This window comes from Orcinus orca, chromosome 4 (genome assembly GCF_937001465.1).
Source record: "Orcinus orca chromosome 4, mOrcOrc1.1, whole genome shotgun sequence".
In the NCBI taxonomy this organism is placed as follows: Eukaryota; Metazoa; Chordata; class Mammalia; order Artiodactyla; family Delphinidae; genus Orcinus; species Orcinus orca.
In genome coordinates, this window is record NC_064562.1 from 32321410 (window position 1) to 32346497 (window position 25088).

General features: G+C 39.7%; 1 protein-coding gene across 13 annotated transcripts in view; it reads left to right on the top strand.

The window, feature by feature from the left end:
- Positions 1-25088, top strand: part of FHIP1A (FHF complex subunit HOOK interacting protein 1A) — a 269760-nt gene that overhangs the window by 62930 nt on the left and 181742 nt on the right. For 9 of the 13 annotated variants that reach the window (XR_007476995.1, XM_033403192.2, XM_033403199.2 and 6 more), the window contains exon 2: positions 16412-16538. The exons of 1 other annotated variant lie outside the window; for it this stretch is intronic. The gene's annotated coding sequence lies outside the window, so the exon portion shown is untranslated. Of the gene's footprint in view, positions 1-1557; positions 1750-1964; positions 2249-11323; positions 11387-16411; positions 16539-25088 lie in introns of those variants that run through there. 3 more of the 13 variants (XM_049709064.1, XM_033403178.2, XM_049709063.1) reach the window with 2 other exon arrangements.

Sequence of the window (25088 nt, forward strand, 5' to 3'; positions counted from 1 at the left end):
TTGCGAAGCCTGACGTGGGGCTAAGAACCTCCACTCCAGAGGGTAGACTTCTGTGGTATAAGTGTTCGCCAGTCTGTGAGTCACCCACCCACCAGTTATGGGATTTAATTTTACTGTGATTGCACCCCTCCTACTGTCTCATTGTGGCTTCTCCTTTGTCTTTGGATGTGGGATATCTTTTTTGGTGAGTTCCAGTGTCTTCCTGTCGATGGTTGTCCAGCAGCTGGTTGTGATTCTGGTGTCCCTGCAAGAGGGAGTGAGAGCACGTCCTTCTCCTCAGCCACCTTGTTCTCGACCTATAATATAATTTTTATAGCTAAATTTTAAACCTTCACCGGAGTTTTATTTTACCTTTCTATGTGTGAATTGCTTAGGGCACACTTATCTGGTTACACTTTACAGTTATACAGAAAGGTCCTTTTCCTCCCTTCACTATCTTGACAGCTGAGAAAGTCAAGGGAACTGTCAACAGATGGTTTAAAAGAGTGGGAATTTGTTCCGTGCACTGGAATTTGCTCCCTGCCTGGTGTGAGAGCTTGTATTTGTGGCATACAAAGTCAGGTTGTGTAAAAATGTGAAGGACAGGTGTTTACCCTGGCCTTGACCAAGGTGAGAGTTTGAGATGGGAGGGTTGGGCTCTGTATAGGAGGGGACTGGGAACTTGACTGGTTTGTCAGTTTTGTTACCTGTCAATTGAAATCAGAGACTAAGCAAAGGAGATATAATTTCACAACTCATAATACAGCCTTAAAATCTTTTTTCTTTTGGTTGATGTATTTTAAGCAGTTGAATACATTTTCCATAAATTTTACTGCCTTCCATTTACCTTTGAATAGAAGCCAGCCGAGAAATATTTAGAAGGTATGAGCAGCAATAAAACGAACTGTTAGAAAGGTCCTTTTGTGGCATTCCTCAAGTGTGTGCTGGTAGAAGAATTACTGTAATTTGATAGTGAAAAGTTGGAAAGTGATTTTATTTACTATTTAGAAATAATATAAATGAGCCTTGCTTTTTCAGTTCACAGGTTCAGAACATTTAGTTATGCCTCACTAGCTCAGATCTTTGCTCATTACATTTTATACTGGTGGAATTAAATGTGCCACATTGCAAAGCTGGATCAGCCCCACAGTTTTAAAATACAGGGTTTGATTGAATTTTGAAGAAAAGTTAAAGGTACTGTTTAATGTTAGAAATGATTTATGAAATTTTGTTTTTAGCCTATAGTTGGTTCAGGAAAGTATCCCAATGATAGAAGAGGGAAAGGCTGTGAAGAATATGTAATTGTAAATGGCCCTTTTGAAACCAGAAAAGAGCCTTAGGCATTGAAGAAGCAAATAATTTTTCAAAGCCAGGTCCCTGGTGGCCATACTGGCCATAATGTGGCTAGTCCCTGGGGGAGTTTGCTTCTAGTACTCGTGTCTGCCAGAACTGGTAGTAAATACATGTTTAATGGCCATTTGGCCTTGAAGCATCCAGTTTTTTTTTTTGTTTGTTTGTTTGTTTTTCTGCTGTACGTGGGCCTCTCACTGTTGTGGCCTCTCCCATTGCGGAGCACAGGCTCCAGATGCGCAGGCTCCGTGGCCATGGCTCACGGACCCAGGTGCTCCGTGGCATGTGGGATCTTCCCAGACCGGGGCACGAACCCATGTCCCCTGCATCGGCAGGCGGACTCTCAACCACTGCGCCACCAGGGAAGCCCGAAGCATCCAGTTTTATCTTCTGGATACCCAAGGACACATGTGGATGAAGGTTAGAGCTTCATGATGCTTGCTGTAGGCTAATGGGTATTGAGAGAGGAGACCTGCCTTAATATAATGCCTATATTATCCAGGGAATTCTTTGGAGGCCATCTTCTTTTTTTAAAAAAAAATTTAATAATGTATTTTATTTAACCGAGTCTATCCAAAATGTTCAATATGAACATACTATTAATGAGATCTTTTACATTCTCTTTTTGTACTCAGTCTTCGAACTCTGGTGAGGATTTTATGTTTACAGCACCTCTCCATGTGGATGCCCACTTTTCACCAGAAATGCTTGATCTCTGTTGAGGTTGCATAAAATGTACAGTTGAAAAGGTAGAGAGAATGGCTCAAGATGGCGGAGTAGAAGGACGTGCTGTCACTCCCTTTTGCGAGAGCACCGGGGTCACGGCTAACTGCTGAACAGTCATCGACAGGAGGACACTGGAACACACCAAAAAGGACACCCCACATTCCAAAGACAAAGGAGAAGCCACAGTGTGACGGTAGGAGGGGCGCAATCACAATAAAATCAAATCCCATAAGTGCTGGGTGGGTGACTCACAAACTGGAGAACAGTTGTACCACAGAAGTCCACCCACTGGAATGAAGGTTCTGAGCCCCACATCAGGCTTCCCAACCTGGGGGTCTGACAATGGGAGGAGGAATTCCTAGAGAATCAGACTTTGAAGGCTAGCAGGAATTGATTGCAGGACTTTGACAGGACTGGGGGAAACAGAGAACTCCACTCTTGGAGGGCACGCACAGAGTAGTGTATGCACTGGGGCCCAGGGGAAGGAGCAGTGACCTGCTAGTATTGGAGGGTCTCCTGCGGAGGCAGGGGTGGCTGTGTCTCACCGTGAGGAAGAGGAAACTGGCAGAGGAAGTTCTGGGAAGTACTCCTTTGCGTGAGCCCTCCGAGAGTCCACCATTAGCCCCACCAAAGAGCCCAGTTTGGCTCCAGTGTTTGGTTGACTCAGGCCAAACAACCAACAGGGAGGGAACCCAGCCCCACCCGTCAGCAGGCAAGTGGATTAAAGTTTTACTGAGCTCTTCCCACCAGAGCAACAGTCAGCTCTACCCACCACCAGTCCCTCCCATCAGGAAAATTGCTCAAGCCTCTTAGACAGCCTCATTCACCAGAGGGCAGACAGCAGTAACAAGAAGAACTACAATCCTGCAGCCTGTGGAACAAAAACCACATTCACAGAAAGATAGACAAGATGAAAAGGCAGAGGTCTATGTCCCAGATGAAGGAACAAGATAAAACCCTAGAAGAACAACTAAATGTAGCGGGGACAGGCAACCATCCAGAAAAAGAATTCAGAATAATGATAGTGAAGATGATCCAGGACCTCGGAAAAAGAATGGAGGCAAAGCTCGAGAAGATGCAAGAAATGTTTAACAAAGACCTAGAAGAATTAAAGAACAAACAAACAGATAAACAACAATACAACAACTGAAATGAAAACTACACTAGAAGGAACCAATAGCAGAATAACTGAGGCAGAAGAACGGGTAAGTGACCTGGAAGACAGAATGGTGAAATTCACTGTTGTGGAGCAGAAGAAAGAAAAAAGAATGAAAAGAAATGAAGACAGCCTAAGAGACCTCTGGGACAGCATTAAACGTAACAACATTCACATGATAGTGGTCCCAGAAGGAGAAGAGAGAGAGGAAGGACCCGAGAAAATATTTGAAGAGATTATAGTCGAAAACTTCCTTAACATGGGAAAGGAAATAGCTACCCAAGTCCAGGAAGTGCAGAGAGTCCCATGCAGGTTAAACCCAAGGAGAAACACGCTGAGACACATAGTAATCAACTTGGCAAAAATTAAGGACAAAGAAATATTATTGAAAGCAGCAAGGGAAAAACTTTTGACAGACAGCGTACAAGGGAACTCCCATAAGGTTAACAGCTGATTTCTCAGCAGAAACTCTATATGCCAGAAGGGAGTGGCATGACATATTTAAAATGATGAAAGGGAGGAACCTACAACCAAGATTACTCGGCAAGGATCTCATTCAGATTCTATGGAGAAATGAAAACCTTTACAGACAAGCAAAAGCTAAGAGAATTCAGCACCACCCAACCAGCTTTACAACAAATGCTAAAGGAACTTCTCTAAGTGGGAAACACAAGAGAAGAAAAGGACCTACAAAAGAAACCCAAAACAATTAAGAAAATGGAAACAGGAACATACATATTGATAATTACCTTAAATGTGAATGGATTAAATGCTCCAGCCAAAAGACACAGGCTTGCTGAATGGATACAAAAACAAGACCCATATATATGCTGTCTACAAGAGACCCACTTCAGACCTAGGAACACATACAGACTGAGAGTGAGGGGATGGAAAAAGATATTCCATGCAAATGGAAATCAAAAGAAAGCTGGAGTAGCAATACTCATATCAGATAAAGTAGACTTTAAAATAATGAATCTCACAATAGACAAGGAAGAAAACTACATAATGATCAAGGGATCAATCCAAGAAGAAGATATAAGAATTAGAAATATATATGCACCCAACATAGGAGCACCTGAATACATAAGGCAACTGCTAACAGCTGTAAAAGAGGAAATCGACAGTAACACAGTAATAGCGGGGGAATTTAACACCTCACTTACATCAATGGACAGATCATCCAAGTAGAAAATTAATAAGGAAACACAAGCTTTAAATAACACAATAGACTAGATGGATTTAATTGATATCTATAGGACATTCCATGCGAAAACAGCAGGTTACACTTTTCTTCTCAAGTGTGCACAGAGCATTCTCCAGGATAGATCACATCTTCGGTCACAAATCAAGCCTCAGTAAATTTAAGAAATTTGAAATCATATCAAGTATCTTTTCTAACCACAATGCTATGAGAATAGAAATCAGTTACAGGGAAAAAGACATAAAAAACACAAACAAATGGAGGCTAAACAATACGTTACTAAGTAACCAAGAGATCACTGAAGAAATCAAAGAGGAAATCAAAAAATACCTAGAGACAAATGACAATGAAAACACGACGATCCAAAACCTATGGGATGCAGCAAAAGCAGTTCTAAGAGGGAGGTTTATAGCAATACAAGCCTACCTTATGAAACAAGAAAAATTTTAAATAAACAATCTAACCTTACACCTAAAGGAACTAGAGAAAGAAGAAAAAACAAAACCCAAAGTTAGCAGAAGGAAAGAAATCATAAAGATCAGAGCAGAAATAAATGAAATAGAAACAAAGAAAACAATAGCAAAGATCAATAAAACTAAAAGCTGGTTCTTTGAGAAGATAAACAAAATTGATAAAGCATTAGCCAGACTCATCAAGAAAAAGAGTGAGAGGACCCAATCAATAACATTAGAAATGAAAAAGGAGAAGTTACAACAGACACCACAGAAATACAAAGCATCCTAAGAGACTACTACAAGCAACTCTATGCCAATAAAATGAACAACCTGGAAGAAATGGACAAATTCTTAGAAAGACATAACCTCCCAAGACAGAACAAGGAAGAAATAGAAAATATGAACAGACCAATCACAAGTAATGACATTGAAACTGTGATTAAAAATCTTCCAACAAACAAAAGTCCAGGACCAGATGGCTTCACAAGTGAATTCTATCAAACATGTAGAGAAGAGCTAAGACCCATCCTTCTCAAACTCTTCCAAAAAATTGCAGAGGAAGGAACACTCCCAAACTCATTCTATGAAGACACCATCACCCTGATACCAAAGCCAAAGATACTACAAAGAAGAAAATTACGGGCCAATATCACTGATGAATATAGATGCAAAAATCCTCAACAAAATACTAGCAAATAGAACCCAACAACATATTTAAAGGATCATACACCACGATCAAGTGGGATTTATCCAAGGGATGCAAGGATTCTTCAATATACGCAAATCAATCAATGTGATACAACATATTAACAAATTGAAGATTAAAAACCGTATGATCATCTCAATAGATGCAGAAAAACATTTTGACAAAATTCAACACCCATTTATGATAAAAACTCCCCAGAAATTGGGCTTAGAGGGTACCTACCTCAACATAATAAAAGCCACATACGACAAACCGACCACAAACATCATTCTCAATGGTGAAAAACTGAAAGCATTTCCTCTAAGATCAGGAATGAGACAAGGATGTCGACTCTCACCGCTATTATTCAACATAGTTTCGGAAGTCCTATCCACGGCAATTAGAGAAGAAAAAGAAATAAAAGGAATACAAATTGTAATAGAAGAAGTAAAACTGTCACTGTTTGCAGATGATGTGATACTATACATAGAGAATCCTAAAGATGCCTCCAGAAAACTATGAGAGGTAATCAATGAATTTGGTAAAATTGCAGGATACAAAATTAATGCACAGAAGTCTCTTGCATTCCTATAGACTAATGATGAAAATCTGAAAGGGAAATTAAGGAAACACTCCCATTTACCATTTAACAAAAAGAATAAAATACCTAGGAATAAACCTACCCAGGGAGACAAAAGACCTGTATGCAGAAAATTATATGACACTGATGAAAGAAATTAAAGATGATACCAAGAGATGCAAATATATACCATGTTCTTGGATTGGAAGAATCAATATTGTGAAAATGACTGTACTACCCAAAGCAATCTACAGATTCAGTGCAATCCCTATCTAATTACCAATGCCATTTTTTACGGAACTAGAACAAAAAATCTTAAAATTTGTATGGAGACACAAAAGACCCCGAATAGCCAAAGCAGTGTTGAGAGCAAAAAGTGGAGCTGGAGGAATCAGACTCCCTGACTTCAGACTATACTACAAAACTACAGTAATCAAGACAATATGGTACTGGCACAAAAACTGAAATGTAGATCAATGGAATAAGATAGAAAGCCCAGAGATAAACCCACACACCTATGGTCAACTGATCTATGACAAAGGAGGCAAGGATATACAGTGGAGAGAAGACAGTCTCTTCAGTAAGTGGTGCTGGGAAAACTGGACAGCTACATGTAAAAGAATGAAATTAGAATACTCCTTCACACCATACATAAAAATAATCTCCAAATGGATTTGAAACCTAAATGTAATACCGGACACTATACAACTCTTAGAGGAAAATATAGGAAGAACACTCTTTGACATAAATCACAGAAAGATCTTTTTGACCCACCTCCTAGAGTAATGGAAATAAAACCAAAAATAAACAAATGAGACCTAATGAAACTTAAAAGCCTTTGCAAAGCAACGGAAAGTACAAAGAAGAAAAAATTCAACCCTCAGTTTGAGAGAAAATATTTGCAAACGAATTAACGGACAAAGGATTAATCTCCAAAATATATAAATAGCTCATGCAGCTCAATGTTAAAAATCCAAACAATCCAGTCCAAAAATGGGCAGAAGGCATAAATAGACATTTCTCCAAAGAAGACATATAGATGGCCAAGAAGCACTTGAAAAGCTGCTCAACATCACTAATTATTAGCGAAATGCAAATCAAAACTACAATGAGGTATCACCTCACACCAGTTCAAATGGGCATCATCAGAAAATCTACAAACAACAAATGCTGGAGAGGGTGTGGAGAAAAGGGAACCCTCTTGCACTGTTGGTGGGAATGTAAATTGATACAGCCACTATGGAGAACAGTATCTCAGTTCCTTACAAAACTAAGAATAGAATTACCATATGACCCAGCAATCCCTACTGGGCATATAGCCAGAGAAAACCATAATTCAAAAAGACACATGCACTCCAATGTTCACTGCAGCACTGTTTACAATAGCCAGGTCATGAAGGCAACCTAAATGCCCATCGACAGACGAATGGATAAAGAAGATGTGGCACATATATATAATGGAATATTACTCAGCCATAAAAAGTAACGAAATTGGGTCATTTGTAGACATGGATGAATCTAGAGACTTCCTACAGAGTGAAGTAAGTCAGAAAGAGAAAAACAAATATTTTATGTTAATGCATGTATGTGGAACTGAGAAAAATGGTACAGATGAACTGGTTTGCTGGGCAGAAATTGAGACTCAGATGTAGAGAACAAATGTATGGACACCAAGGGGGGAAAGCGGCAGGGGTTGGGGATGGTGGTGTGATGAATTGGGAGATTGGGATTGACATGTATACACTGATGTGTATAAAATGGATGACTAATAAGTACCTGCTGAATAAAAAATTAAAATAAAATTCAAAAATTAAAAAAAATTAGATTCACCATAATCTTTTATGGCTTTTTCCCCCCCACATTATGTTAGTGAGAATCAAGGGAATTGTTGAATGTAGTTGTAGGTCATTCATCTTCATTGCTGTAGGGTATTCCATTGTATAAATATACCATTATTTATCCATTCTACCACTGATGGATATTTGGGTTGTTTTGTATTTTGTACTATTAAAAATATTACCGCCATGAAAAAAAAAAGAAAGAAAAAGTGGGTTCCCACTAGTATCAGTCTGTAGATTTAAATTAATTAAAATGAAATAAAATTAAACTTTCAGTTCCGTAGTCGCTGACACCACATCCCAAGTTCCAGTAACCATGCATGGCTAGCGGTGACTGTGTTGGACAAGTGTAGGGCTGGAGATTATCTCTTTGGGCTCCAAAGCCAGTCTATGGGCGCCATCTTCTGATTCTTTTGCTTACCTTGTAAAGGGACATCTACTTTCAATGCAGTCACTAACTTGCACTTTCGTATTCATAAGATATATGAGCATTTTCTGTGGCCTAAAATCACCTGTCATTTGTTTTAAGGGTTAGGGGTAGGGAATTGGAAGTTTGACTTGGGTTTCAGTCCCAGCTCTGCCAGTGAATGATTTTACTTCATCTCTTTAAGCTTCAGCTTTCTTGTCTATAAAATGGGTGTTCATTCATTTATTCATTTGTTCATTCCCTCATTCAACAAATATTAAGTAGTTTCTGTGTGCCAGGCCTAGCAGATGAAACTCCTGCTCTTAATGGAGATGAAACTCCTTCTCTTAATGGAGCTTACATTCTACTGGGGGAGATGGAATGTAAATTAATAGAAGTGAAATATAATATATGCTAGATGGTGACAGTTGCTACAAACAGAAATAGAACAGGGTCAGGGAATGAGTGACAAGATCGGAAGGTGTTTCCTGTCTGTTTTACATGGGGTAGACAGTAGACAGGGAGGGCCTTTGTGTGGAGGTGCTGTGTCGGCAGAGGCGTACATGGAGAGAGGAAGGATAAAGGAGGCAATCTGGGGATGGAGGATCTCCGGGAACAGCAGGTCTGGCAGGAGCGGCACAGTCCTGGAGGGGGAGCAGTGAGGAGAGCGGGAGTACAGTGGGTGAGGGCCCGTGCAGCCATGGTGCCAAAACATACCTTGCGGGGCTGCTTAGAGGATGGAGTGAGATGACGTTTGTGTGCTTTGTACACATTAAAAGAATAATACGCCATAACAAGTGAGGATTGTTTTAGGAATGCAGGAGGGTTCAGTAGTATGAAATTTATTAAAGATATTCATCATCTTGTTAAATGTAAATAGAAAAAATCATATGATCATTTTTATACAAAAGACATCTGATAAAATTCAGTATCATTATTGATTTTTTAAAAAAACCGTCAAAATATAGTAGGAAAGTATTCTTAGTAAAATATGTCTTTCTCAATCTAAAAACCATCTCAGGCTTAATAGGAAATTTGAGACCATTAAAGCCAGAAACAAAATAAGAATGTCCACTATTTTCACTCTTTATTAATGGTGTTTTGGAATCACAAGTTAATGTAGGTGGTCAACAGAAAGAAAATAAAGTTATAAAGGTATAAAAGCTAGTCATATATTCCTATCATTTCCAAATAAATGATAGGAATATATGACTAGAATACCCAAGAGAATCAAGTGAAAAACTAATTATAAAGAATAAGACAATTTATGAGATAATTTATAAATGTGCCTGGATACCAAAGTAATATGTCAGCATTCATAGCTTTCATATATACTAACAACTAGTTTGAATGTAGTGGAAGAAAAAAGTTACCATAAAAAGGATAAAATACCTAAGAATAAACTTATAAAATATGTATGATGTGTGTGAAGGAGTTTAAAAATGCTCCTGAGGGATACAAAAAAGATATGAAAAGGCCTGTCGTATTCTTGGATATAAAGATGCCAGTTCTCCTTAAATTAATGTGTATGTTTAATGTAATTCCAATAAAAATAACAACAGGACTTTGGGGGAGCTAAACAACCTTATTCTATGCTCACATGGAAAAATAAGTAAGCATGAATAGGTAGGCCAATTCTGAAAAGAGATTAAAACATACTCTAAGGCTACAATAATTGAAACATTTGTGTTACCAAATATCAAGTTAATTGGAGAAAGATGCTGTGTTTAGTAAACAGTGGTGGGATAACCAGGTGGCCATCTGGACGGGGGAAAGAAAAAGCTATTTAGAGCAATATCTTAAGTGTTACGCCAAAATTGATCTATATTAAACAGAAATTTTAAAAATAAAGTGTATTATAGAAGAAAACATGGGAAAGTTATTTTATAATCTTGGAGTGTATATGGCCTTTCTAAGTAAGACAGAAAAGAGAGAAGCCGTAAGAGATTGATAAACTTGATTACATTAAAAAACTAACAGAAAAAATCCTGCATAAGGGAAGACAAAGAACAAGAAAATGGGGAAAAAATTTTGCTCCTCATATCACAAAGGGACTGATTTCCCTAATAAAGAGCTTCTACAAATCTATAAGAAAAAGTCCAACAACCCAGTAGAAAAGTGGACAAAGGATATAGTCTACAGAAAGAGAGATAACAGTGTCTTTTAAACATATGAAGAAGATGCTTAACTCTGCTCATTATAAGAGATAGTCACATTAGAACTAAACCGAGGTACCGTTCATCACTATTAGATGGGCAAAGATTAAGAAGTTCTGTAACCTACTCTGTAGAGATAATGAGTGCAAAACAATAGTCTCTTTAGTGGGCAGTTTGGCAAAATCTCATTCCTTTGACTAGGAGCTCCAGTTCTAGAAATTTATCCTAGGTACAAATATTGAGTACATTCCTCTAGATATACATACATTCATATATACTATGAATGTATCCTACATATACATACATATTACATTCATGAGAAAATGATTTATGTACAGAGATACTTATGTAGTAATGTTTATAAAATGACTAAAGATTGGAAACAACCAAAATGTTCATCCATGGGAGACTGAATTAGTACATTGTGTTACTGTACTGCTGTACATTAGAAAACTGTGCAGTCATAAAAAGATACCAGTGAATCTCTTTATGTGTCATTTCCAATATATGTTGTTTGGTGAAAAATGCAAGGTACAGAACAGTGTATATGATATGTTTATTTGTTAAAAAATGTTTTCTTGTTTATGAATAGATACAGGCTCTGGGGAGTATAATTTGAATTTGAATACATCCTACCCCTTCTCAAAAAAAAATTGTAGTTAGCACAGTTCCTTGCACTTAGCACTTATTACTTGGTGGTGGTGGTTATTTTCATTGTAATCACAGGGGTCCTTTACCTCAAGAGTTGATTTTTTTTTTTTAAGATTTATTATTTATTTATTTTTTAGGCTGTGCCGGGTCTTAGTTGCAGTACGCGGGATCTTCGTTGCGGTGCGGGATCTTTCGTTGTGGTAAGCGGGTTTCTCTCTAGTTGTGGCCTGTGGGTTTTCTCTTCTCTATTTGTGGGATACAGGCTCCAGGGCATGTGGGCTCTCTAGTTTACAGCACGCAGGCTCTAGTTGAGGTGCATGAGCTCAGTAGTTGTGGTGAACGGGTTTAGTTGCCCTGTGGCATGTGGGATCTTAGTTCCCTGACCAGGGATCTAACCCTGTGTCCCCTGCATTGCAAGGCAGATTCTTTACAACTGGACCACCAGGGAAGTCCCAAGAGTTGATTTTTAACAGTTGGGTCTGGAAGAGGAAGCCAATCTCACTATAAATGCTGCTTAATGGATGCCATGTTATTCATCAAAAATGCTATATGTGCTTCCTGAAGGATGCTTCTTGGAGGATGTCAGTACAGGTTCTGCAAACAGAAGATGTCAAATAAGATTGGGAAACGTTGTATATATTAAACAAAACTAAGTGGGCTTCTTTCCTGTAGGCCTTCTTCGAGCCTTTATACACATGATGCGCTTTGTGAATGTTCAAGAGGGATATTTTAGAATGTCGCATTTTCCAAATCTGCTTGATTACACAACCTTAAACAACAATGACCACTACATTTTTTTCTTTAAGAAACATCTTAGGAATAGTTGTTACATTGGGAAATAGCACTTAATACTTAGATTTTGATTTTGTTAATCTTCGTTATTCATTTTTTTTTTTTTTTTTTTAAACGCGGGCCTCTCACTGTTGTGGCCTCTCTCGTTGCAGAGCACAGGCTCCGGACGCGCAGGCTCAGTGGCCATGGCTCACGGGCCCAGCCGCTCTGCGGCATGTGGGATCTTCCCAGACCGGGGCACGAACCCGCGTCCCCTGCATTGGCAGGCGGACTCTCAACCACTGTGCCACCAGGGAAGCCCCGTTGTATATTTTGATCAGTCAGTATCCTTGATTCATTTCTGAGATGGCTGTAGTCTGTCTCTGTCTGCTCTTCCTCCTCGGTGATGTGCTGTAGCTCACTCATTTGTTTCATGGTTGGGACCTTCCCAAGGTGATCCAAATTACACTGTATTTCTTGGGTGAAGAAGAGAATCTATATAACTAATGTAAAATCTCAGGGATTGATTGGATGGAAACTGGAGGTTGAAGCTTCATTTGGTTCCACTTTTCCCAAAGCTTTAAAAGCTTTGCTGTTTGAGGGAAATGAAATAGACTTAATGGGTAGATAGTTGAGGAATTGTGAGTTTAATGTGGAGAAGATCGCATCACCGTGGGTTGGAAGATACGGGTTCTACCTCTGTCTTCCCTAAAGTCACTTAGCTTCCCTGTGCTTTATTTTTATCATCTATAAAATTCAGGGACTGAGTTTAGATCCAACCATTTTAAGACTCTTGAGTTATTATTAATATTCTTTTTAAAAAATTAATTATTTTTTAAATTATTTATTTTTGGCTGTGTTGGGTCTTTGTTGCCACACGCAGGCTTGGGCTTTCTCTAGTTGCAGTGAGAGGGGGCTATTCTTCACTTGCAGTGTGTGGGCTTCTCATTGTTGTGTAGCACTCACTCTAGGCATGTGGGCTTTAGTAGTTGTGGCACGTGGGCTCAGTAGTTGTGGCTCATGTGCTTAGTTGCTCTGTGGCATGTGGGATCTTCCCGGACCAGGGCTCAAACCTGTGTCCCCTGCATCGGCAGGCGGATTCTTAACCACTGCGCCACCAGGGAAGTCCCTTATTAATATTAAGTGGAATAGTGAAGACGGTGGGCCTTGGTAGAACATTTTGTTCTTCTCTGCAAGTTTCCACATAACCTGTCACAGTTCGGCTCTTTTGGAGAATGAAATTATTCAATAATTAACTCATCGTCAACTCCACGTATTTGAAAACTTGTAGTTGATTGATTGATTTGTTAATTACTCTCCAGGAAAGCACTTGATTATAACACGGGTCAGTTAATCCAGTGCTATGGAAAAATCCACACCTCCTGTAAAAACGCCCCTCTGCATTCATTTCGTCGATACAGAGAGAAATCTGTGATGTGGATATTAATTCTCTCTGCCCACAACACACAGTGTTCATTTGGCGGTTTGCTGTGCTTTTTGTGCACTCTTTGCCTGTTAACAGATTTATGCACTCAGCACAGTAGAGGTCTGAATTCACTGAATTTATGCCATCTGGAAATGAGGTTTAAATTTTGTTCCTCTGTTGAATTTAGGGATGTGACATAGCCACTGCCCAGAAGGATTCTGAGGCTGGATTTGGTTTTGCTGTGTGGAGATAGCACGTTTTGTTAGAAGGAAAGCACTTGCCTGGGCAGAGATTTGAGTGTGACTGAATTGTTAACTGCCAACTTCCCCACATTTTAGCAGGAGACATACTTTGCTTTTAAATGAGGTGATAATGAGAGAATTACCAAGACCCAGTGAATTTTAAGAGAGTCCTTTCCCTTTACTTGAGTTTTGTTTAACCTTGCTTTTGATGTCATTCTGTGCATCACTGTCAAGGGACTCAGCCTCCTTTGAAGTCTCAAAGTGTGGCTGCTAGCGGAATCACGATGGTAAAATATGAGTGGTTCTCAGTAAAGCCCTGACTGATACACAGGGAGGCATTATTACCTAACTAAAAGCATACGTGTGTGAGTGCCTACAATGTAGTGGAAGGGGAGAATGTATGTTAATGGACACTGAAGTGGGAGCAGTATTTCTCATGAATTAGAGATGCCCTTTCGTAATTCAAGAGTCACAGAATGAGAAAAGGCTTGAAATCACCTGAAAAGCATCTGGAAGCAATCTGTAATTCTTAAGAGGCGGTAGGAGAGCCTGTCTCTCTCCAGGACACGATGATAAAACAGTTCATATGGTATTATGGAAGAAGTAGAATTCTCTTGCTTGTAAGCCATTTTAAAACGGCTTGCGAATAAATGCCCGGAGATTTGATTATGAATTATACTGCAAGGTCCCAGGTGCTTTATAATTTTTTTTTTTTTTTTTTTGCGGTATGCGGGCCTCTCACTGTTGTGGCCTCTCCCATTGCGGAGCACAGGCTCTGGACGCACAGGCTCAGCGGCCATGGCTCACAGGCCCAGCCGCTCCGCAGCATGTGGGATCTTCCCAGACCGGGGCACAAACCCGTGTCCCCTGCTTCGGCAGGCAGACTTTCAACCACTGCGCCACCAGGGAAGCCCCCAGGTGCTTTATAATTGAGTAGAGTGAAGAGGGTGGATTTGAAGGTACTGACAAAATTTTAATAAGAAGAATTTGTTTATTTGCTTGTCAAATGTTATCCTTTGCTTCTCATGCCCCATACGCACTCTTTGGTGCCCAGGCATTACAACTGTGCCTAGTTTTGAAGCTTTAGGTCAAGTTGAGGTCCCTTCCTCCATTTTTTTCCCTTTCACAAAACATTTGTTATAAGAAAAGGTATTGCATTCCAAGTCTTTGAGACATCTATAGGTCAAACACACACACACACACACACACACACACAAAACCTCTTACAGTGACTTATAGGGAACCATCCTTTAATATACAGGGCTGTTCCAGAAAAATTATTATGTTAGTGAGTGGTGCATCCTTGCTACGCAGAGATTTTGAAAAGACCTATTTGTTGTACTAGACTCTGACTTGAATTGCTCACCTTAACCCATCTAAAGTCGGGGAATTTCACTTATAAATACTTCTAACTATATCAGAACAAGTTGCTTCTTGTTTCTTGCTTTGCGTAAGTGATCGTGATCATATGTAATTACAGCATTGTACTCTGTTTTTTCTTTCTTCTTTATGTGATAAATGGCGTTTTCTCACTTTATTAAAACTCAAAATTTTCTGACAGCTAACAAAATCGTGGTTAACTAAATTATGTCTTTTTGTCACATTTACTTAACTCTTCTTCCCCAGTTATTGGGCATTTAAATGGTTCCCATGCTTTAACTAAGTATAGTATTTATTGTTTTCTTAAAAATTGTTTTTTCTTGGTCATTGTCTCTAGCTTGCACCTGTTCTGATCTAGAATAGCGGCTTCTCATGGGGTTTGTTCAGCATTTGCATTAGCTTCTGCCTTTCATGCTCTAACCGCTTGGGGTTAGTCTCTTTGCTGTCCTTTCCGGGGCACCTCTTCTCTGCACTGTTTATCTTAGGTGGGATAATTTCCCAGCCTTCTTTAAGCTTATGTTTTTCTGCCTGTACAGTAGGGATTAAGCCATGCATTTGTATTGTGAAACTTATCTTCCCAGTTAGGCCTGATGATATGCAATGTGCGTCTAAGACCAAAGTAAACTTTACCCATGGGATGGCAGAAACTAAACTTTCAACTCTCAGTGTTTGGATAGGTCAGAGGTACCAGGGAATATTTGGGGAGTATCACACTTTTAAAAAAGCAGGTTACGAAAGTTATTTGTGATCCTCTCCTTGCTATTTTATATTTTGTTGTCCTTATACTATGATGCTGCTGATGCATGGATATGGATTTATTTAGTTTCACATTTTTTTCTCTTCTAAAAGAAGTATATACTTACCATCTCTTGGAGGACAGAAGAATCCTTCTCTACTTTCTGCTACCCAGTGGGAGTCTTTCATTTCTGGCTAGCATTCAGAATTCTAAGTAAAGATTTGATTTTTGCATATAACTTAAAAAATATAAAAAATATATATTTATTTATTTATTGGTCTGGCTGTGCTGGGTCTCAGCTGTGGCACGCAGGATCTTCGTTGCCCCTTGCGGGATCCTCATTGTAGCATGCGGGATCTTTAGTTGCGGCATGCAGGCTCCTAGCTGGGACACCCGGGATCCAGCTCCCCGACCAGGGGCAAACCCTGCCACCTCCCCACTCCCCCACGCCCCCTGCCACTGGGAGTGCGGACCCTCAACCGCTGGACTACCAGGGAGGTCCCTTGTTTATAACTTTTTTTTAATAATAAGTGCAATCTGAGGAGAACCCACTCAGTGCACAACAAATGGTGGTAAATATGGGGGAGAAAAACTGGAGAAATTTAGATTGGGTTTTTTTGTGGTGTATCAATGATTCTGGGGCTTTTTTTTTTTTAATTCCTTTCTGTAGATTTTGGAAGTCTTCTTCTGGGAGTTGCCAGCAGTGCCAAGTGTTGGAGAAATCTTTTCTGCCCCTCTGATAGAGTGAAGTGAGCAAACGCAACCTAGCAGAAGGCTCGTGAAGAGAGCACTCACAGGTAATGTCATCTTTTCTTATTACTATTGAGATGTGTTCAGTAATGTTCAGTAATAAACTTAAAAAAAAGTAAGCCTACTTGAATTTACACATCCAAGTGTTGACAGAAGAAAAATGCACAACCTGGAAGTTTCGAGTTAAGTTTTATTCAGGGACCTTACTGAGGACTATAGGCCAGGAGACAGCCTCTCAGATACCTCTGAGGAGCTGCTCCAGAGAGTTTAGGGAGGAGCCAGGATGCATAGGCGTATTGGGCTGGAACAAAAATGTAGCTGAACATCAAAAGATAACTGCTAATCACAAAAATAGACATTGCAAGTTAATGATTTTAATGCTTTTCTATGTAAGGGGAGATGTAAGAATCTGGGCTGAATGAAATTATTCCTTAGATATGCATCTTAACTATCTAGGGCCAGTATCCAAAGCACAAAATGCTTCCTGTTTTTCTCTATCCTGAATTCCCCTCAGGGCGTACCATCAGTGGTGGTGGGGTGGGATGCTGCAGCAGCTGATGGCTTGGTCCTTGTTTACTAGAATGGCAGCAACATTCTTTGTTTACTGGAATGGCAGGCAACATTGCCTGTCCACAGAGGTGAACATTATCTTGTTCAAAGCAGTGTTTCTGAGAGGCTACACTCTCTCCTCTTCTCAAAACATTTAAACATTTTTTCTTTGGGAACTGCATCTTGATCCTCTGGTAGCATTCTTTTAAACATCCTATTTTCTTTCTTTTTAAAAAAAAAAAAATTAATTTTTGGCTGTGTTGGGTCTTCGTTGCTGCACATGGGCTTTCTCTAGTTGCGGTGAGTGGGGACTACTCTTCGTTGTGGTGCACGGGCTTCTCATTGCGGTGGCTTCTCTTGTTGTGGAGCAGGGGCTCTAGGCACGCGGGCTCAGTAGTTGTGGCTCGCGGGCTCTAGAGCGCAGGCTCAGTAGTTGTGGCACATGGGCTTAGTTGCCCCGCGGCATGTGGGATCTTCCCGGACCAGGGCTCGAACCCGTGTCTGCTGCATTGGCAGGCGGATTCTTAACCACTGTGCCACCAGGGAAGCCCCTATTTTCTTTCTTTTTAAACTACATTGGAATATAGCCGATTAACAATGTTGTGATAGTTTCAGGTGCACAGCAAAGCAACTTCGCCATACATAAACATGTATCTAAACATCCTATTTTCTGTGGTGGCAAATCTCAACCCTGTGAGGGTGTATTTGGGAAGTAATCTAAATGTCTTCAGAGCTACGGAATCTGGGGAGTTCTAATTTTGATCAGGAGCAATAACGTAATGAAACCAGTTTCTCTTTTTATAATTGTATATGTGTTTGAAGGCTTATACACTGTATTGAAAGTTAATTCTCGAAAGAGGTGACTCTAAGTTTCAAGCAATGGTAGTCTTGTTAAAATAAGTGATTAGACTTGTAGTTTACAGAGAAGCATATGCTATTTATTTGTATGTAAATGTTGGTATTCTTTCTTATTAAAATTGATCAATCAGTCTATCTGTCAGTATTGTAGAAAGGATTCCTGTGTTTATCAGGTTGAATAAGATGAGATTTAACTTCCTCATAAGGTATACCTCTAAGGCACTGTAATTAGCATCTTATTAGAGGTGTGTTTTGCATTGTTTCTCAAAGCCTTGTTAGAGTGCTTGTTAAAAAGCACATTGAAAATACAAATTAGTAGGCCACCATCTAGTGTATCAGAATCTGAATCAGAGTGCTAGGGGGAAGGGTTTGGGAATCTGCGTTTTACAAGTAAATACCACCCAAGATTGACACCCCCAATGCAATAAAAGCATACTTGTACCTAATCTTTGTATTTTTGGTTTTAAAGGTGTTGTAATCACCTTAATTTTTGCTTTGAATAAAACAGTGGCAGTACTTTTAGTATACTGTTGTGACACAGGGTTATGTTCTCAAATAGCTTATTATTAGATCAAATTAAGAATGTAACTGAATAAAGCTATACTTTGAACTTTATGTCTAAATTCAAAATGGATATATTTTTCATTGGATGTAAATAGATGAATCTGTTTTTTAACCTCTAGATGCTGAATACTAAGTTTTTTGAAATATCTTTATGAAATATCTTCTTAATTTGCCAGTAAGTCGTACGTCAGATATCTTATTCAGATGGAGGGTAAAGAGCAACGGGGTAGTGTCGTGGTCCGAACGCGGGTTGGAAAAGAATTTCCAGACACAAGGCAGAATGTAAAGAAGATAGAATTTATTAGAGAGAAGGGTCACTGCCAGAACAGCGGGCTGACTTCCTAGTAGTCTGGGAGAGTCGAGCCCAAACATGTGCTATTGATCAGTTTTTATAGGCAGAAAATAAAAGAACGGTCCAAGGTGAAAATTTCATTTACTGATTGGTTGAGGCACATATACCTTCCTTCTATAGGGTGGGAGTGGGACAGGGCAGATGCCTTTCCTTATTTGGGACAGGTCCCGTCGCCCAGGTGGGCTCAGGAATTTCGTAACCACTGCAACTTGGTGAGGAGGGCGATTAAGAGTCCGGTAGAGGGTGTGACGTTGAAACTTTTTCAGGCAGAGTCGTCCTTTGTCCTTGAAGCACCATTGTCCTTGGAGCACCAAAGGTAGGTATTAGAGGCCCCTGGAGTCTGTGCTATGCTACTCTAGCATCCAGTCAAGCATTTTTCAGTAAACATTGTGATGAAAGCTTTGCTGTGCAATTTATGGTTTAGACAGGTGAAATCTTTTCTTTATAGTGCTCTGAGATTTTATGAAGCTCTTTGAATACCCTACATGAAATGGAGTATTAACATCAAGTACTAGACTTTGATGCCATGTTATTTTCATTATCATGTGCATTCTTTAGTAACCCTTCCTATAAAGTTATTAATTTTACAGAATGTAAGCTTTGTGTATAAAATGTGTTATTTTTTAGATATTTTCAATTCTACAGATTATACCTTTACTTTCAAAGACATATATATTATAGCATTCTGTGCATGTTAGTATTAAGAGATAATACACTTTATGTAAGATAAAAATGTGACTATAGATTTATAAGTTAAGTCTATTACAAGAAAATATTTCATTAAGTTTGTACTTAAAAAATTGTGTTAAAATACACAACACAAAATTTACCATTTTAACCATTTTTAAGTGTATAGTTCCAGTATTGTTAAGTATATTCACATTATTGTGCAACCAATTTCCAGAATGTTTTCATCTTGCAAAACTGAAATTCTCTACCTATTAAACAACTCCCCATTCTTCCCTCCCCCAGTGCCTGGCAACCACCATTCTACTTTCTGTCTCTATGAATTTAACTCTTCTAGATACCTCATGGAAGTGGATTCATACAGTGTTTGTCTTCCTGTGACAGGCTTATTTCACTTAGAGTAATGTCCTCAGGATTCATCCATGTTGTAGAATGTGTTAGAATTTCCTTCCTTTTTAAGGCTGAATAATATTCCATTATACCCACACGCATGCACACACATACACACACACATAAATACACATACACACCACATTTCGTGCATCCATTCATTCATTGATGGACATTTGGGTTGCTTCAACCTTTTGGCTATTATGAATAATGCTACTTGTACATGGGTATATAAATATTTGTTTGAATTCCTGCTTTCAGCTATTTTGGGTATATATCTAGAAGTAGAATAGCTGGATCATATGGTAATTCTATTTTTAATTTTTTGAAGAACCACCATAATGTTTTCCACAGCAGCTACACCATTTTGTATTCCTACCAATAGTACACAAGCATTCCAGTTTCTCCATATCCTCACCAACACTGTTTTTTGTTTTGTTTTGTTTTTTGATAGTAGCCATCCTGATATCTCATGGTTTTGATTTGCATTTCCATAATGATTAGTAATGTTAAACATCTTTTCATATGCTTGTTAGCATATCTTCTTTGGAAAAATATTTAGTCAGTGTCCTTTGCCCATGTTCTAATTGGGTCATTTGTCTTTTTGTTGTTGAGTTGTAGGAGTTCTTTACATATTCTGGATATTAACCCTTTATCAGATATATGGTTTACAAATATTTCCTCCCATTCTGTAGGCTGCCCTTTTACTCTGTTAATTATGTCCTTTGATGCACAGAAGTTTTAAATTTTGATGTAGTCCAATTTGTCTGTTTTCACTTTTGTTGTCTATGCTTTTGGTGTCTTATGCAGGAAATCATTACCAAGTCTAGTATCATGAAGCATTTCCCCTATGTTTTCTTCTAAGAGTTTCATAGTTTTAAGTCTTATTTTAGGTCTTTGATTCATTTTGAGTTACTTTTTGTATATGGTGTAGAGTAAAGGTCCAAATTCATTCCTTTGCATGTGCATATCTGGTTTTCCCAACACTACTTATTGCAGTGAAGTTTGTATTTTTAAAGACAGTTTAGGATAAGGAAAGGACAAACAGACAGTCATAATGTCACTGTTGGATCTATGTAGCAATTCCCATTAAGTCTCTTGCTTCTAATTAAGAATATATTTCAGAAACAAAACAGTATTGCATAGATTTGAAGCTCACCTTAGACTGAGATTTAATAATTGTAGGTAAGCATAGAGCCTGTGTTTAAGTTTTATGTTAGTTATTTGGTGGGCAATGACTTATTATATTTGGAATTTGATGATGGTAAACTCTGAGTTTTGGTCTTCAGGTAGGGGTGTGTGTGTGTGTCTGTCTGTCTGTTTGTGTCTGTGTCCTCTTATAGGGCTCGGCCAATGAGAGATCCCCTAATGTCTTAGGAAGCTTTAGTTTCAAGGCCAGAAGCAGAATTGACATTCTTATGATGAAGAATAGCCTGTAATGAATCCTGGGAAAAACCTAAGCCAGCTTGAACCATTCACCTGTCTGGGTAGCAGAAGTTACTTAGATCCTGTTTTTGCCTCTTAGCTCTAAATAGCAGTATATGTGTTGACAGAATGATATTTACACTGGCTTTGAAAAGGTCAAAAACCAGATATTGTGCCTTTGGAAGTCAGGTTATTTTGGGGAAGACAGGAGGGTGTTGGGAGTTGGGTGGGGAGAGTACAAAAGCAAATATATGTAACAAAGAGGAAAGCCTGGGCAAGGATAGTTAGAAGGTAGAGGGAGCAGCTTAGCTGGATGTAGGAGTTAAATGGATAATGAAAGGATCTAACACTTAGGTGTATTTCTTTGGAGGAAATGACAGCGGATACTAGAGGTAGCACAGTAAGAACCACAAGTGGAAAATGGGTTTGAAAAGAGGTGAAGACAATATGATGTAATATGTGCATGACAGTCCTGAGGAGATGCTGTCAGTGGAATTCATCGTTATGGATTTTGGATGTGTTCTCAGGACAGTGAGACAAATAGCAGGTAGACAGAGACAATTACAGATATTCTGAGCTGTTGAGAGAATTCTGTATTTGAATGTAGTGTTTCAGGGCTAAGGGCTGTCTATATGAGAAAAGAGGAGCAGTTAGAGTAGCCTTGGAATGCTGTTCTTTCTAATGTAATACCAGAATGTCTGAGTCATGCAGAATTGAGGTGGTGAGTGAGGAATGTTTCTCCGTGGCTTCCCTGGCTTTGTGTGGGACCAGTGGGAAACCATTTTCAAAAGTTGTTTTGAGTTAAAATTTAGCCTCAAGACTGTTTTGGGATGTTCTGAGTAAATAACACAAAAAAGAGACTTAAAAACGACTTCTCACAGTCAAATAATCAAACCAGCTGCCTAATGCTGTCATTCTGAAATTGGTTCATTCTGCACATACCTTTTCATAATTTTACGGATTTTAAAATCATGACCTGTCTCTACCTTGTTTTGTGAATTTAGTTTTTTTATTTATTCAGTCATTTTGGTCTCTTCTCATGTTCCCTGACCCTTATAATTTCACTCTAGCTTAGTCTGTGTCTTTTCCGGCTTTCTATGACTCTTCCAATTGACCAGAAGGGCTTAGAATACATGTATGAAATTTATATTTTGTCATGTTTTTCTATTTCACTTTCAGCCTCATTCCTGAAATACCCTGCCTTTTCTTTAAGGGTACAGGCTGCATTGAGTTGATGTACTCAGAGAAGAGTCTCTAATGACTGGTCCGGACCAGAGGTTTGCGAAGTGTGGTCCCCAGGTGAGCAGCAGCAGCCTCACCTGGACACTTGTTAGAAATGTGAATTCTTGGGCTGAATCAGAAACGCTGAGAGTAGAGCTCAAAAATTTGTATTAAACAAGCTCTCTGGATGATTCTGATGCGTTTTAGAGTTTGAGAACTGCTCTAGATGCTCTCGTTAGCTGTGTGCTGTTGTCCAAGCCATTCATTTTCTTTAGCCCTTGGTCTCCTGCTCAGGTAGATCAGGGCTTCCCAAATGTTGGTGTGCACGTGAATTGTCTGGTAAGCTTGTTTAAAAATTGTCAGAAAGTGGTACATTTTTCCTAACCTCGTACCCTGAGATTCTGACCCAGTGGTCTTGGATGACTCAGTTATCTGCTTTTCAGCAAGATTTCCAGAATAGTTCCCATATCTACGATCTGGACCAATGACTATCTCTGTTTCCTCTAAGCCCCAAAGTGATGTGATTTAAAGTGGCTTTTTTGTGTTCAGTAACTGAAGGCTTCGGGGCCAGAACTTTATTTTCAAAATGCAGTTTGCATTATTTTTCAGTGAAGCCATTATGTTCTGCTTTCTTTCCTTGAAAAATGTGATTCTTTCTTGGCTACTCAGATTACTGTATGAGATTTTTCGCAGGCGTATCCTCATTGGTAAGGCAGTCCGCTCACTAAAAGAGCTCTCTGCGTCTTATAAACTTGGAGATTTCACTCTGTGGTTCTTCTAGGTAATTTATAAAAAAAAATTAGTAAACTGTAAATGCTGGTTCTTAGGGAATACTATTTTTTATTGAGATCTTTTTGTCCCTACCCTTGATTTCCAATCTCTAAGCTGATTCCCTGTGCACTGTGGTATGTCGCCCTTATCTCAATGTCATTCATGTTTTTGTTTCTTTAGTTTTTACGGTGCAGCTTTATTAGAATTATTTTTTGTGAGTCTTCCTCTTGTCTCTGTGACTGCTCCTTCCCAGTCTGTTTCCCTCTGTCTATCCTTTGAATGTCGGTGTTCCCTAGGGACTGCCCGAGTTCTTTTCTCCACATCTCACTAGGTGCTGTCCCCTTGGGGCCTGCTTCTTCCTGTCTGCCAGGTCCTTGCTCAGATGTCTCCTTAGCACCACCCTTTATAAAGTAGCATCTGACACTCACAACTCTCCTCGGAGCTGTAGCCCCATGTCATCGGCTGCCTCCTGGATGTCCTGCAGGCAGATTAGGTTAACATATCTGAGCTTGAACTCATCATTCTTCTCCCCTGGAATCTGCACTTCCTCTCGTGTTCTCCATCTTGGCGAATGGCATCACCATCACCCTTTACATGACTAATACTTATCCAGCATCTTCTACATGCCAGGTCCTGTTCTGAGAACTTCCATGTAACTCCTCACAAAATCCTTTGAGATAGACTTTACTGTTATTCCCACTATACAGATGCAGAAACTGAAGGACATGGAGTTGAAGTAACTTTCCCAAGGTCACAAAACCATTATCTGGTAGAGATGGAATCCCAGAGCGAGGAATCTTTTTTTCTTTTTCTTTTTTTTTTTTGCAGTACACGGGCCTCTCACTGTTGTGGCCTCTCCCGTTGAGGAGCACAGGCTCCGGACACGCAGGCTCAGCGGCCATGGCTCACGGGCCCAGCCACTCCGCGGCATGTGGGATCTTCCCGGACCGGGGCATGAACCCGTGTCCCCTGCATCGGCAGGCGGACTCTCAACCACTGCGCCACCAGGGAAGCCCCAGAGCGAGGAATCTTAATCATTGTGCTCTGCTGCCTTCCTTTCTCAGTAGCCCAAGCTAGACATCTAGGATTACCCTTCCCCTTTACCTGGACGTCTGCTCAGTCCTCTCCAGTCCACCTACTTAGTCTGTCTTCAAAGCACACTTCCATTTCTCTGCATTCCATCGTAGGTATTCTCGTCCGGACCTCCTTCATTGTTTGCCCCCGCTGTTATAACGGTGTCCTCTTTCCATCCATTTCTTTATATTACTGCCAGAGTGTTATTCTTCCTAGCAGTAAATCTCATCATGACACTTGCCTGCATCTGCCAGACTCACCCTCCTCGACTGGTCCTCCAGTGTTGGGCAAACCCCCTATTATCTACTTCATTGTTGAGCAAGCCCCACCAATTTGGAGGAACAGGACAATTCCACCATTTGAAGAATCTTGCCACAAGGAAGAGAGCTGGGAAGAGTCTCTGCCTCTTTTGGTCCTTAGTTTCTATTTATTTTAATAAAAGAACAATACAAAAAAGTCCAGAGTCTAGTCTGGCCGGAGACGGAGGGCCTCTGTAATTTTGGAGCCCCTAAGAAGAGTGCTCTCCCACGCCAGTTCTGTGCTCCAGCCGTAGTAAACGACTTGCACTCCCTGTAATATGTCACGTTCTCTCTACTTCCTCTGGGCCTTTGCATACGCTCTTCCCTCTTCCTGGAGTACTCTTCCCTCACTGCCCCATTTGCCTGGCTAACACCTTCATCTCCATATTCAGGACTCAGCTTAGATT